We start from the raw sequence: 14,420 nt of genomic DNA on the forward strand, positions 1-14,420 counted from the left end.
AGAAGATTTGCTTGCTGAGGTAATTGGAGGCAGACTGGGCACTTTGCAGGACCAAGAGTGATCATAAGTTTGTGCGATATACAATTAACTGATCAGGATAGCCATTATTCAGCATCATGTTTTAACAGTAAACAAGTGCCTTGGGACCTATTTACAAGGCTGTCAATCTTATAGTGCTTGGAACTGTTGGAATCCCAAAGTGTAATGTGACTCAGATTACTCTGGAAGGCTAAGGAACTTAAAGGTTTGAGTGACAGATTTCATGCTGCTACTCTGCAGTATCGAGTAACAGGATGTTGCCATCAAGCCAAAAGGATGAATAATGTCATGAATAATATGGCATGCAAATTTCAGACTGGCAAGTTGCATCGAACAGCATGTCTCTTCGATTGTTCACGATAATCAAGGTACTGACCACAACCAACCAGCCCACACTTGCAAAATTCACAACACAGTAAGTAACAGGAAATGTGAATCTGTGATTGGACAGCATTTGTTTAATAATCTTGAGTGCATGAAGCATTTCTCTGACAATCAATTTAGGATTGTCATGGTGTGGCACAATTGTGTATAGTGGAAGCTACATTTACTATACATTGTAGATTAGATTAGATTAACTACTGTATGGAAAGAGTAACCCACCCAGATCCATTCCCCTACCCTACATGTAGCCCTGACTAATGCACCTGACACCATGGGCAACTTAGCATGGCTAATTCACCTGACCTGCACATCTTTTGGACTGTGGGAGGAAACCGGAGCACCCAAAGGAAACCCATGTACACACAGGGAGAGCGTGCAAACTCCACACAGATAGTCGTCCGAGGCAGGAATCAAACCCAGGTCCCTGGCGCTGTGAGGCAGCAGTGCTAACCACTGAGCCACTGTGCCACACCAAGTACATCCAGTCCCAGTCTTTCAATCAGAATTGCATCTGTTTCAACCAATAGCATAGATGATAATTATTTGCTCTTCCATTTCTCAGCCCTGAACAATCAAAGCCAACCTGCTGGTTTAAAATTTAAACAAAGCCTTTCTGATCATCAAATCACCTATAACGGGTGCATTCTCCAAAACAACACTTCTATCAATTAGCGCCAATTTGCCAAGAAAGCAGCACTCTCTTCTCATTGTTTTTTTCCCTCTTGAATTTGTGTTCTTGCAAAATATCTGGGGATGAGTCAAGATGAAAAAAATTCAACAAAATGTGCCTTTTCTCAGCAATACTCTAGTTCCATATGACCAAACAACTATTTTCATTCCTTTGTTTAGACTTTGTTACAACTGAGTGGCTTACTGAGCCATTTAAGAGTCTCGAGTCACAAGTGAGCAAGACCAGGTAAAAGTAGTAGATTTCCTCCATTAGGAATAAGTACAACAAATTGTTACCATTAGACTCTTTTTAATTACAACTTTTTAATTGGATTCAAATTCCACCATTTGAACATATAACCCACAAACATTAGCATGTTACTAGTCCAGTAACATGACCACCACCTCCCCATTGTTCTTGGGAATGTACATAGATTAATGAGGAAATAAATTTACACATTAGTTCTGGCTTTTGAGTCCTGTGAACATTCCTATGTTGCTCGTAAATACAAAACATTTCCCTTCACTGCATCAATAAAAAGCACTCTCTGCAATGACAAATGTTACTTTGGGAGGATCCGAGACCATCTTTCAAATGATAGAGTTGGGGGGAAGCTATGCCAAGAGTTTGCCAATATTTGACAGAACATTTGAAAACCATCCACAATAGAATGTTGCAATTTATGATGTTATCTAAATAAAAACCTACTGGCAGATTCCACATCATCAACCAATGAAATAAATGCCAGTATCATCAATGACAAATCTAAAGCAAAAAGATTAAGAAGACATACTGGACGTTTGCCTTTGTCAACTGATTATAAGAACAGGGAGGTCAAGTTGGAGCTGTACAGAAACTTGGTTCAGCTACAAATGGAGTTTGATAGAATCCTTACAGTGTGGAAGCAGGCCATTCAGCTCACACCAACCTTCCAAAGAATATTCCCCCCCTATACCTGTAACCCCACATTATGGCTAACTCACCTTGCCTGCACATCACATCCCTGGACACTACAGGACAATTTAGTATGGCTGATCCACCTAACCTGCACACCTTTGGACTGTGAGAGGAAACCCATGAAGTCACAGAAAGAATGTACAAACTCCAGTCAGCTGAGGTTGGAATCAAAGCTGGGTCCCTGGGGCTGTGAGACAGCAGTGCTAACCACTGAGCCACCGTGCCACCCAGTGTGCAGTTCTGGTCACCAGACTATAGGAAGGTTGTGGTTGCACTAGAGAGGTTGCAGAGAAGATCCCCCCAAATGATGTCAAGGATGGAGCATTTAAGTTTTGATGGGAGGCTGGATAAGTGCAAGTTGTCTTCTTTGAAGTAGAGAAGGTTGAGGGGAGGTCTGTTAAAGATGTATAAAATTATGAGCAGTACAGACAAAGTGGATAGAAAGCAATTGCTCCCCATAGTTGAAGGGTCAAGAACAAGTTTTAAAATGAAAGGCCGGAGGTTTAGAGGGGATTTTAGGAAACGTTTTTTTCACCCAGAGGCTAGTAGGAATATGGAAATGCATGGCCTGGGAGAGTAGTGGAGGAGACAAACCTCACAGCCTTTACAAAGTGCTTGGATGAGCACTTGAGGTGGCAGAACATTCAAGGCTATGAACCAAGTGTGGGAAAATGGGAGTCATCTTGGTTGTATAGAGACTCCAAGAGCTGAAGGGGTTCTACTCTTGTGTACAGTTTTATGATTTTATGACTCTCTGTCATTCACAAAATATGTCACATAACTGTTTGCTGTTTGTAGAATCTTACACAAATTAACTTCTGTGTTTACATACATAGCAACCACAATTAAGTTCATGTTTCAGGCTTGTGACCTTTCAAGTTCATTGATTTGAAATGTCAATTCTATTTTTCTCTACAACAACCTGGTGAAGGCTTCTTGTTTTACTTCAGAGGTCTAGAGTCTGCAGCTTTGGACTTTTGGCTAGAGTAGTCTTGTTTTGTTGTGGCAAATGGTAATCACTGGACACATTTGAGACAGATAGGATGTAAGATAAATATCTACTTCTTCCTTCTGTGGAGACAAGAAGGAAGTCCGAAGTGATACTTTTAGAACGAAAATGATTTTATACATTGGCAAGTGTTGATTTAAGCTGAAATCTGTGTTACTGGAAAAGCGCAGCAGGTCAGGCAGCATCCAAGGAGCAGGAGAATCAATGTTTCGGGCATAAGCCCTTCTTCAGGAATGAGGAAGGTGTGCCAAGCAGGCTAAGATAAAAGGTAGGACGGAGGGACTTGGGGAAGGGGCGTTGGGAAAGCGATAGGTGGAAGGAGGTTAAGGTGAGGGTGATAGGCCAGAGAGGGGGTGGGGGCGGAGAGGTCTGGATGAAGATTGCAGGTCAAGAAGGCGGTGCTGAGTCCAAGGGTTGGGACTGAGATAAGGTGGGGGGGAAGGAAAATGAGGAAGCTGGAGAAATCTGCATTCATCCCTTGTGGTTGGAGGCGGAAAATGAGGCGCTCTTCCTCCAGGCGTCGTGTTGCCACGGTCTGGCGATGGAGGATTTAAGTCTGGGGTGACTTTGAAATTGAGATACTGATCTAAAGGGTGAAGTGGATGGAAGGTAGCAGAAAGAGGGGCTGAAGGAGGCATAGTTGGATATCAGTCATCACAGAGTGACTGCAGATTAGCTAGTGTGGGTGCAGGACAGACACACATGTGCATATCAGGACAGGAGACCTCATAGCAGTGCTGGATAGAGCAGCAGACCACTATGAACAGAGCTGCATGCTGTATATAGCATCACAGGTTTCCTCTTTCATCCTGACCCATGAGTAAATTACGAGAAGGTCAACAGTCTGCGTTAAGAGACTGAGAAACTCGGTCCATTTCATCTGGTTAAAACACTGGAATATTTATCAAATGCACCCAGATGCCAAGGAAGGAAATATGGTGTCTTTGTCCCATTTAAGACAAGTCTAAATCCATTCTTGCCACAAATTGACTTTATATGCTCGAGTAATGCTGGATGAAACCAGTAATGGAATATTAACTATACCTGCAGCTTAAACTATAGCAAGTGCTTTTCACTGTAAATAACATCTCAACCCTAGGAGTTCTTAACAGTAAAACTGAAATATTAAACTCTGCAACCCTCACATTTTGAGCTGAAAACTCAACAAAGATGATAAAGCACACACATAAGCAGAACAGACTTATTTTCACAAAACAATTTAGCGGTTATGCACTGATCAGGGCCCTGAGTGTAACTCGTTATTATGTATGCTCTTAATTAATATTGATGCCAAAAATATGTTCCCAAAGAGGGGGGGAAAAGGAAATGAAAAGATACATTGGCATTCAGTGGCTGCCACATTAATCAGCTCCAGTCACCACTGTGACAGACATTTCAGCATCAATTCAATTTTCCCTGCTGTGTGTACCACAAACCATGGCTGGTCTTGATGCCTACAGGTGACATTAAAGAAATATATTTCAATGCATAAGATTTCCCCAGCGACATCCCCACTAGCTTGTGGATCACACACCAACATTCCCAATTGCTTTAAAGCTACTGCACAGTATGTGCTATTTAGCAAAACAGATTAGATCCATCATGTGCAGAGAGAAACAGAGTGAACATTGAGTCCAATATGATTGTTCAGAAGAAGAGTCACGTTGGACTTGAAACTTTACTCTCTCCACAGATGCTGCCTGACCTGCTGAGTTTTACTAGCACTTTCCCTTTTCTTTTTCAGTTTTCCAGCACTTTGCTTTGACATACACATCTGATTCTCCACCCTGTTGGTCTCGCTGGTCTAGGATGCTACTAACTGCACCATATCTAAGCAAGAAATAAACACTGTAGGATTAGCAATCCAATTTTCTGCAACCATATGTGCTGTAAATTATGGGGGAGGTGCAGTGAAGTGGGAACACTTGGATGGCTCTGAGAGAACTAAGAAAGTGATGACAAGACAAATGGCCTCCTTCAGTGATACATGAGGGGTGGCACAGTGACTCAGTGGTTAGCACTGCTGCTTCACAGCACCAGGGACCTGGGTTTGATTCCAGCCTCAGGTGACTGTGTAGGGTTTGTACATCCTCCTCCTGTCTGCATGGGCTTCCTCCGGGTGCTCTGGTTTCCTCCCACCATCCAAACCTGTGCAGGTTAGGTGAATTGGCCATGTTAAATTGCCCCTTAGTGATCACGGATGTATTAACGATGAGAAATGTGGGATTGAGAGGGTGGATCTTGTTGGGTAGCTGTTCAGAGGGTTGGTGCAGATTCAATGGGCCAAATGGCCTCTTTCTGCAGATTCTATGATTCCCATGGTGAGACCAAATTTCAAATATGGGAAATTCATGCTGTAATTCTATACCACTATAGGTAGATATAGTAATGTGGCTGTTTATGGATTAGTTTAATCTCTAGGATATTTTCATTGACTTGTGACTCAGAGGAGAAACTAAAACAGAATACTTCAAATTCAATCAGCAGTCCTTTGTAACCTCTTTCCTTTAATATTTTCAGAAACAAAGGGTGCTAGAAACTTACAGGATGACGTCTGAAGTAATCCTTTAGAGTCATGGAGTCATAGAGATGTACAGCATGGAAACAGACCCTTCAGTTCAACCTGTCCATGCCGACCAGATATCCCAACCCAATCTAGTCCCACCTGCCAGCACCCAGCCCATATCCCTCCAAACCCTTCCTATTCATATACCCGTCCAAATGCCTTTTAAATGTTGCAATTGTACCAGCCTCCACCACTTCCTCTGGCAGCTCATACCATATGCGTACCTTAGGTCCCTTAGGTCTCTTTTATATCCTTCCCCTCTCACCCTAAACCTATGCCCTCTAGTTCTGGACTCCAACACCCCAGAGAAAAGACTTTGCCTATTTATCCTATCCATGCCCCTCATAATTTTGTAAACCTCTATAAGGTCACCCCTCAGCCTCCGATGCTCCAGGGAAAACAGCCCCAGCTTGCTCAGCCTCTCCCTATAGCTCAAATCCTCCAACCCTGGCAACATTCTTGTAAATCTTTTCTGAACCCTTTCAAGTTTCACAACACCTTTCCAATACAAAGGAGACCAGAACTGCATGCAATCTTCCAACAGTGGCCTAACTAATGTCCTGTACAGCTGCAACATGACCTCCCAACTCCTGTACTCAATACTCTGACCAATAAAGGAAAGCCTACCAAACGCCTTCTTCACTATCCTATCTACGTGCGACTCCACTTTCAAGAGGCTATGTACCTGCACTCCAAGGTCTCTTTGTTCAGCAACATTCCATAGGTCCTTGCCATTAAGTGTATAAGTCCTGCTAAGATTTGCTTTCCCAAAATGCAGCACCTCCCATTTATCTGAATTAAACTCCATCTGTCACTTCTCAGCCCATTGGCCCATCTGGTCAAGATCCTGTTGTAATCTGAGGTAACCCTCTTCGCTGTCCACTACGCCTCCAATTTTGGTGTCATCTGCGAACTTACTAACTGTACCTCTTATGCTCGCATCCAAATCATTTATGTAAATGACAAAAAGTAGAGGTCCCAGCACCGATCCTTGTGGCATTCCACTGGTCACAGGCCTCCAGTCTGAAAAACAACCCTCCACCACCACCCTCAATGAACTCAACTTTACAGACTGAGGTGAGCAGATAATCCCATCACGCACGAAATGTATCTTTACTGGTTGGAGACAAAGAGAGGGGGAGGACAAAGAGACTGCAGTGGATTGGCCACCAAATATACAACTCAACCCCACAATTCTCTTCCCAATAACTGGAGAGAGGGAAGATATTCCATTAAAAACTAAACATTATGATATGTGGGGATGTGCACAAACACCCAGAACATGCCACTCTCTCACCTATACACATAGACTTCCTATGCATGTGTAACAATGATCACTCTCACACAGTTACCCTGAGCTGGTCTGGCCTCCACTTGACAATTCCCCTCTGAAAAGGCCTCGAGAGCCAATCAAACATTCCAGCCTTGACCATCCCATGCAATTTCTTTTTCAGAAACACAGTAAGATCCCACAAACAGCAATGAGGCAGATGGATCACCCATCAGTATTTACTGCCCAGAGGCCAGTTAAGAGTCAACCACATTTTTATGGGTCTGCAGTCACATGCAGGCTAGACCAAGTAAAGATGGTAGTTTCCTTCCATGACGGACATTAGTCAGCTTGATGGGTTTTTTTTGGTGACAATTCATGGTCATCATTAGATTTCATTCCAGATTTGTACAGAATTCAAATTCCACCATCTTCCATGGTGGGATGTGAACCTTGGTACCCAGAACATTACTATATTAATAGTCTTGTGACAATACCACTAGGTCACTGTCTCGCTGAAATCCAGGTCTCCTAAGGGAATAATGTTGGACAAGAGAATGCCCTGTCCCCAATTAGAACAGAAATAGCGCATTCAACCTTATACAAAATGCCATAAGGAGGCCTTATACCTCAATTGGTAGTGCCACCTGCCTCTATGCCAGCAATATTTGGCTTAATGATACTTCTTGGCTACAGAAGGAGCAATGTGGTTCAAAACAGATGAGGTTTTAGGCCAGTTAAACTTTCCAATACCTTCAGTATGGAAAATACCAAACAAAGCACAAGAAGTAATCGGTTCTTGTCTCATTAAGCTCTTCCAACAGCATGGCACTCTTTCAGTAGTGGACTGGAACATCAGCTTGCATTCTCTGCTGACATTCTGCAGCGTGAATCATCTTAAAATAGCTACCAACTTGAGCTGGCAATCAAACACATATGCATAGATTTGGTAATTCATTGCTGTTTGAAGTAGTTTAAGATGATTTGTTCTCAAACATTCTGACTGTGAGCGGACAGTATCATGGAGGCAGGGGCTCTGAAGTCTTGTAAAACAGCACTGTATGTAGAATATCAGAATGTAAATGGTTTGAGGTTGACTGATGGCATAACCATTTGTTCAATTCAGTTACTGGCATGTTTTGCATCACTTAGCTTAAGTTTTGAACCAATCTATCTAATGCTTTTGACAACCTGATTCCTTCGACACAGCATTAACACATCATTAAAAGAAAGTTCTCTCGTGGTTTCTGAGCAGTGCAAACCACTGAATATCAGACTGAGTATTTTATTTTCAAAAGGGAGCAACCTTTACATGATACTTTACTTTCAGCCTAGTGCTACCGAGACAAAGTAACTGAATCATTGGCAGTTTTAGCAGCTGACAACCCACGTCCTTCATTCCATGAAAAATACCTTACTGATTTTTTATAAACCTACATTTCTCAGATCTAGGTTGTCAGTTCCTCAAGCCTAGATCCATTTATAATCAGAAAATGTACTTAATAAATAAATATGTCTGTAGCCAGATGTAATTTTATAACGTGAAAGACTTGCATTTTCATAACACCTGAAACAAACTCTTGACGTCCAAAAGAGCTTTAGAGTCGATTAAGTATTTTTGCAAGGCATTTTCTGTTGAAATGTAGAAAATGCCACAGTCGATGTGCACACAACAACAACCCATGGGTTCTTACAGTCCCACTGGAGGGTTTAATTATTTTTGCTTAGGTTTGGTTAATTTCTACATGTCAATCTGTGTTTTTCCTTTCATGCCAACACCAAAGGCATTCTTACAGTCCTGTGGTTACACAATGCGCTGTTATACATGCAAGTCTTTTTTTTCATACCAATCAAAAGTAATTAAGAGATTCTCAACACACAATCAATGTTGAGATTCTTGAATCTGGCTACAAGGAAGCTGGCTTCAGTGTCTTCTCCCAGTATCCCTATTTTCACAGGATAGGCTAGCAAATACAAGCAATTGTGAGCTTCTGCTGCCTGGAACCATCAATAATTTGTGACACATTTAAGTGACGAGGATAAACATTAAGGACAAGTACACGAATGACGTGCAAAGTGGCAATAAGCCAGTGAGCAAATATATTGTAACTGAGAAAAGCATAATAAACTTTATAGCTAAAACATACAATGAACAGGAAAAACGCGCCTCTTTACAGTCCCTCTACTGTGGTGAAGCATGGTACAGTACTTTACAAAAGGGAAAGAACCTCCAGTGGGAATTTTGGTTAAGACACTTAACCAACATAACAATCCTTTCCAATATAAATAACAATATCTGGCAGCCCAATTTGTATAGAAAATTACAACAGCTGGAGTGTAATACCAGTTAGAATCCAATCAAGGGATTCTGACAGTTGGTAACAATTTGGGGTGACTGGGCCAGGCTGGAGCCTAACCAAGGGTTTCAGATGGTTTATATGTGAAATAGTGGCAACTGGAGGTAAGCTCCAGATTGGAATTCAACCAACAGGTTCAACCAGTGCATAAAATATTAAGTAACAGCAGGAATTGAGTAACAGGATCAAATCTAATTGAGGGGTTCCGAGGATCCCTGCGATTAAGGAGTCAGCAAAGACCACAGTGAAGTTATCATTCCCCCTTAAACAGCTCCACCTCCCTGCTTTCTACTACATTCCTCATGCCAGCCTCACCCTGGACAGGGAATGTGCAGTGGTCATAAGAACTCTTGAGGCTTCTGGCAACCAATAAGCACCGCAGGGAATAAAGTGTCTTAAAGGGAAAATGAACATTTAATTGGGATGGTTCCTGTTGATTTTCTTGAGACCTTGTGATTTATTTTGGCATACTTTACTATGTTGGAAGATATTTTGTTTATTGTCTACTTATAAAGGACTCTTGCATGACTCTTGTGCCATGACACTGAGCAACACACCGACACTCTTTATAATCCCTCAAAAGAGGGACAATTATTTTTTCAGTAAATGTGGGGACTTTTGCCTCTACCACTGATCTATCCATTTTCCTATATGCCTCATAAACATGGAAAATAAGTAAAGATCAATGGACAAATGTAGAGACTTTGGAAAGGGGATGGAAAATATACAGACTACAAGACAAGTGAAATATTATAAAAAGTTACATCCAGAAAAGATATTGACAGCCTGTTGGCCATTTGTTCATAACTGAAAAGTTACAGAGATATCTTCTAGATGACAAAGTGGAGGCAGCCGAACAAGAGGTTACTCTAGGCGTGGTTCGATGACAGATGACACAGAGCAATTGCAGGCAAGCTACAGTCAATGAACATAACGTACCATGACAGCAGATCTCAAGGGAGGTATAGCTATAAGCGGCATCTGATCAACAGAAGCCCATTGTACATGGTGACCATCCTGCAGCCTCTTGTCTATAGCTGAGAGCTGGTCTTTCATTTGAACACAGAGCTCTCCAACGTTGATTCTACTATTGTACTTTATTTTGTGTAATATTTGCACTCTGTATACATACATTACAGGAACAGCCCCATCAGCCCAACAGTTTCATTTACTGTCCACACATGCTTCATCTAAACCTAATAGCATTTACTGTATTCCTTTTTTCCATGTGCATCTTTCTAGCCTCCCTCCCCATCTCCCTGAAAAAACATATTCTGTTTATCTCTCTTTCTATACTTGCAGTTGGAAGATTGTGGATTCAAGTTTCATTCCAAACACTTGAATCAGAGAAACTTCAGGATTACCATTCCAGTGTAGCACTGAGGGCCTTGGAGGTGCTGTGTTTTTTGGATGAGGTGTAAAATTGAAGTCCTGTCTCAAGTGGATGTGAAAGATCCCACAGCACAATTTTAACAAGAGCAGCTTTGTGCCCTGGTTGATATCTAATCCTCAATCAAATTCACCAAGTCAGATTATCTTATGGCAGCTTGTTGTGCACAACTGACTCCATTATTCCAACAACTAGACTTCAGAAGTGACTTTGGGACATTTGGAATTGTACTATGTAGATTCAATGATTCCTTTAACTCACACAACACCAGATTATAGTCCAAAAGGTTTATTTGAAAGTACAAGCTTTCAAAGCGCCCCTCCTCCAACAGGTAGCTAGTGTGGCTAGATCATAGGACACAGAATTTATAGTAAAAGATAAATTCTGTGTCCTATGATCCTGCCCTAGCTACCTGGCAAAGGTGCAGTGTTCCAAAGGCTAGTACTTCCAAATAAACCTGTTGGACTATAAACTGGTGTTGTGTGATTTTTAACTTTGTCCACCCCAGTCCAACCCTAGCCCCTCCACATCCTTTAACTCTGTGAGACTCTCTCCTCAGCGGCTCAACTTCACATTTTCAAACCTCATGTTTATTCCCCTTGACCTGGGAGACCAAATTGCACAAGTTATGATTACTTTAAAAAGGATATAACAGCGCTAGTAGTAGTTTCAGGAAGGTTCATTCAACTGAATCCTGGGATGAAGAGCGTGCCTTATAAAAAAGGGTTAGAGTGGATGAGACCTATAATCACTGGAGTTGTAAGAATAGGAGGAATATTGTGAAGGGTGGATACCAAGAGGATGTTTCCTCTTGCGGGGAGGGGGTTTGGTGACTAAAACAGGGTGGAGAAAGTGAGGACTGCAGATACTGGAGATCAGAGCTGAAAATGTGTTGCTGGAAAAGTGCAGCAGGTCAGGCAGCATCCAAGGAGCAGGAGAAGGGTTTATGCCCGAAACGTCGATTCTCCTGCTCCTTGGATGCTGCCTGACCTGCTGCACTTTTCCCGCGACTAAAACAGGGTGACAGTTTAAGATTTGTTATTAGTCTGAGGAATTCCCTTCGTCAGAGAATGGTGGAGGCTGGCTCATTGAATTTACTCAAAGTTGAGTTTGACAGCTACAAAGGAATGGAAGCTTACAGAGGAGGGCACAACAGATCAGTCAGGATCTTATTGAATGGTACAGCAGGGTGAATGGGCCAAACAGCCTCCTCCTAAATTCTATGACAACAGCAAAGTTTCTGCAGTGAGACCCAGTGACCTCCCCCTGTCTGTTCAGTCCCAAAATGTTCCATCTTTTCAGTCACTCTCGCCCTTGGGCAGTGGTGGCACCAAAATTAAGCAGGAAAGCTTTTGATCTCACTGTTACATAAACACACACGGGTTCACACACACACACACAGACAAATCCCGGGATATGTGCCAAAGGCGAAAACAGGGTGGAAAGCAGCATGCGTTGGAGACGGAAGCGTGTAGCAATCAGCCTTAAGCCTTCGGTGCTTTGCATTTCCATCTCCCACTCCCTGCCAGTTTAAGAAGACAAACTCCCACTGAGGCGATCATTTCCCCCACTCACCACCTCCACCCCCCACCCCCTCCCATCCCACTCCTCCACCGAAAAAAAAAGTTTTTGGTTATTGAAAAGTTGAACCATTGCCAGACCTACCAACCCTATAGACTGACAACCCCTCCCTCCGCAAAGATAATGTATCTTTATTTCCCTCTTTTAAAAATGTTAGAGAAAAAAAATCGATATACGTACTGCAATCAGGAATGGAAAAAAAATCACATCGTCCTCGTGTGTTTCAGCCAAAGAGAAAAAAAAACTTGCCCGCCGTCTCGAAAGAATACAGTAGATCTGTCAATCCTGTTACAGTAGAGAGAGAAAAAATGTGTTGCTGTATGTTACCTCGGTGGTTGGTGACACGAATGAACACTTTCCCTCCCCCTAGGGACACATGACAGCCAGAAGTCCTCCAGCTTCCCTTTCCTCCTCCTTGTTTTGTTAAAAAAAATGAACAAATAAAAGTCGAAGAGTGAAATTGGCGGCCGGTGACTTTAAAGCATGGGCTCAGAATCCTAGCGACTTTTGGAGCGCCTGTCGGTTTCAACTCGCTCAGTCAACAAAAGCTACAGTGGGAGCTCCGCCTCTCCTCAGTTATTATTCCTGGTGTGTGAGGTTTCAGACTTTTTGTCAGCGTCACGCCTCCAGCCTGCTCTCGCTTTTGAGAGAGCAAAAAAAAATTACTTCCAGAGGCGAAAGTATTTTCCCCAGACTATTATTTCAAAAACCTCAATCTAGAACTTCATGGGCTGGTTACACTCGGGTCGTACACACTGTAGCGTGGAAGGAAGGTTAGAAAAAAAATCGTGGATATCATGTTACAGAATTCCGGAATTGGGAGAGTAACCGAGTTTATGTGTTCTTGGTCCCTGGCCTGGCAACTAGATTGTAGCAATATTTAGCCTTTCAGACCTTACGGTTCAATAATCAATGGATACACAGTTCCTTGTAGTACATTTTTTTGTTAGGAAATGATTTGGAGATGTTGGACTGGGTTGTACAAAGTTAAAAATCACACAACACCAGGTTATAGTCCAACAGGTTTAATTGGAAGCACTAGCTTTCGGAGCGACGCTCCTTCATCAGGTGGTTGTGGAGAACACATTTGTAAGACAGAATTTATAGCAAATCTACACAAAATCTGAAAGAACTGTGAATACTGTAAATCAGAAATAAAAACAGAAATTGCTGGAAAAGCTCCGCAGGTCTGGCAGCATCTGTGGAGAGAAATCAGAATTAACATTTCGGGTTCAGTGACCATTCTTCAGAACTGGAACAGTTTGTTGGAGATTGTTACAGTCCTTAATTACTCTTGGGAAAAAGTTGTTATTGAAGGAAACAGAACTGACTGTTCCCAATCTGATCATTTTTATCCAAGTGTCCATTTATCACATCCTTTTTGATCTATCCCAGCACTTACTCTACTATTGATGTACGGCTAACATATCTGTAGTTTCCTGTTTTCTCTTCTGACTCTTTCTTAAATAATGGGGTGACATTTGGTAGATATCAGTCTGCAGGAATCATGGAATTGTCTCTGGAATTGTGAAAGATGATCATCAATGCCACCTTAGTCACTTCCCTCAACACTGAGATGTAGACAGTCAAGACCTATGACTTATCAACTTTTAGCCCCATTAACTTTGCCAGTACAACCTTCACAATAACATTAATTTCCTTCAACTCTTCATTCTCCCCAGTCATTTGGATCTCTAATTTTGTGAGATTTCTTGTATCTTCCTCAGTGAAAGCTGATACAAAGTAATAATGTAGCTTCTCTGTCATTTCTTTTCTCCCCATTTTAAATTCTCCTTACTCCCTGTAATGTACCCACATTCAACTTAGACAAACATTTCATTTTTATATACCTGTAGAAGCTTTTACAGTAAATTTTATGTTTTTGCTAGTTTGCATTCATATGCTATACTTCCTTCCTTATCAATTTATTAGTCCTCCTTTGCTTTATTCTAAAAACTTTCCAATTCTCATAATTATTACAATTTCTGGCCACTTTATAATCATTTTCTTTTAATCTTATACAATCTATAACTTCCTTTGTCAGTCACAGTTGACTGAGTCTTTTGAGTTCTTGAATCTTGAAGGAACGTATGTTTGTTTTATAAATGTACATACACCTTTAAAGACTGACCATTGCCAAGGTCCAGTCATGATATTTAATCTATTTACTCAGTCTACCTCAGCCAATTTCTGCCTA

At 41.8% G+C, this 14,420-nt stretch overlaps 1 protein-coding gene across 2 annotated transcripts in view; it reads right to left on the bottom strand.

The window, feature by feature from the left end:
• LOC140483606 (ETS domain-containing protein Elk-1-like) overlaps positions 1 to 12,898 on the bottom strand; it is an 87,695-nt gene extending 74,797 nt beyond the window's left edge. Inside the window, exon 1 of one of the 2 annotated variants that reach the window (XM_072581869.1) lies at positions 12,551 to 12,898. The gene's annotated coding sequence lies outside the window, so the exon portion shown is untranslated. Of the gene's footprint in view, positions 1 to 12,403 lie in introns of both variants that reach the window. The other variant, XM_072581870.1, reaches the window with a different exon arrangement.
• Positions 12,899 to 14,420: the final 1,522 nt, after the last annotated feature.

Source organism: Chiloscyllium punctatum, chromosome 12 (assembly GCF_047496795.1).
Source record: "Chiloscyllium punctatum isolate Juve2018m chromosome 12, sChiPun1.3, whole genome shotgun sequence".
Taxonomy (NCBI): Eukaryota; Metazoa; Chordata; class Chondrichthyes; order Orectolobiformes; family Hemiscylliidae; genus Chiloscyllium; species Chiloscyllium punctatum.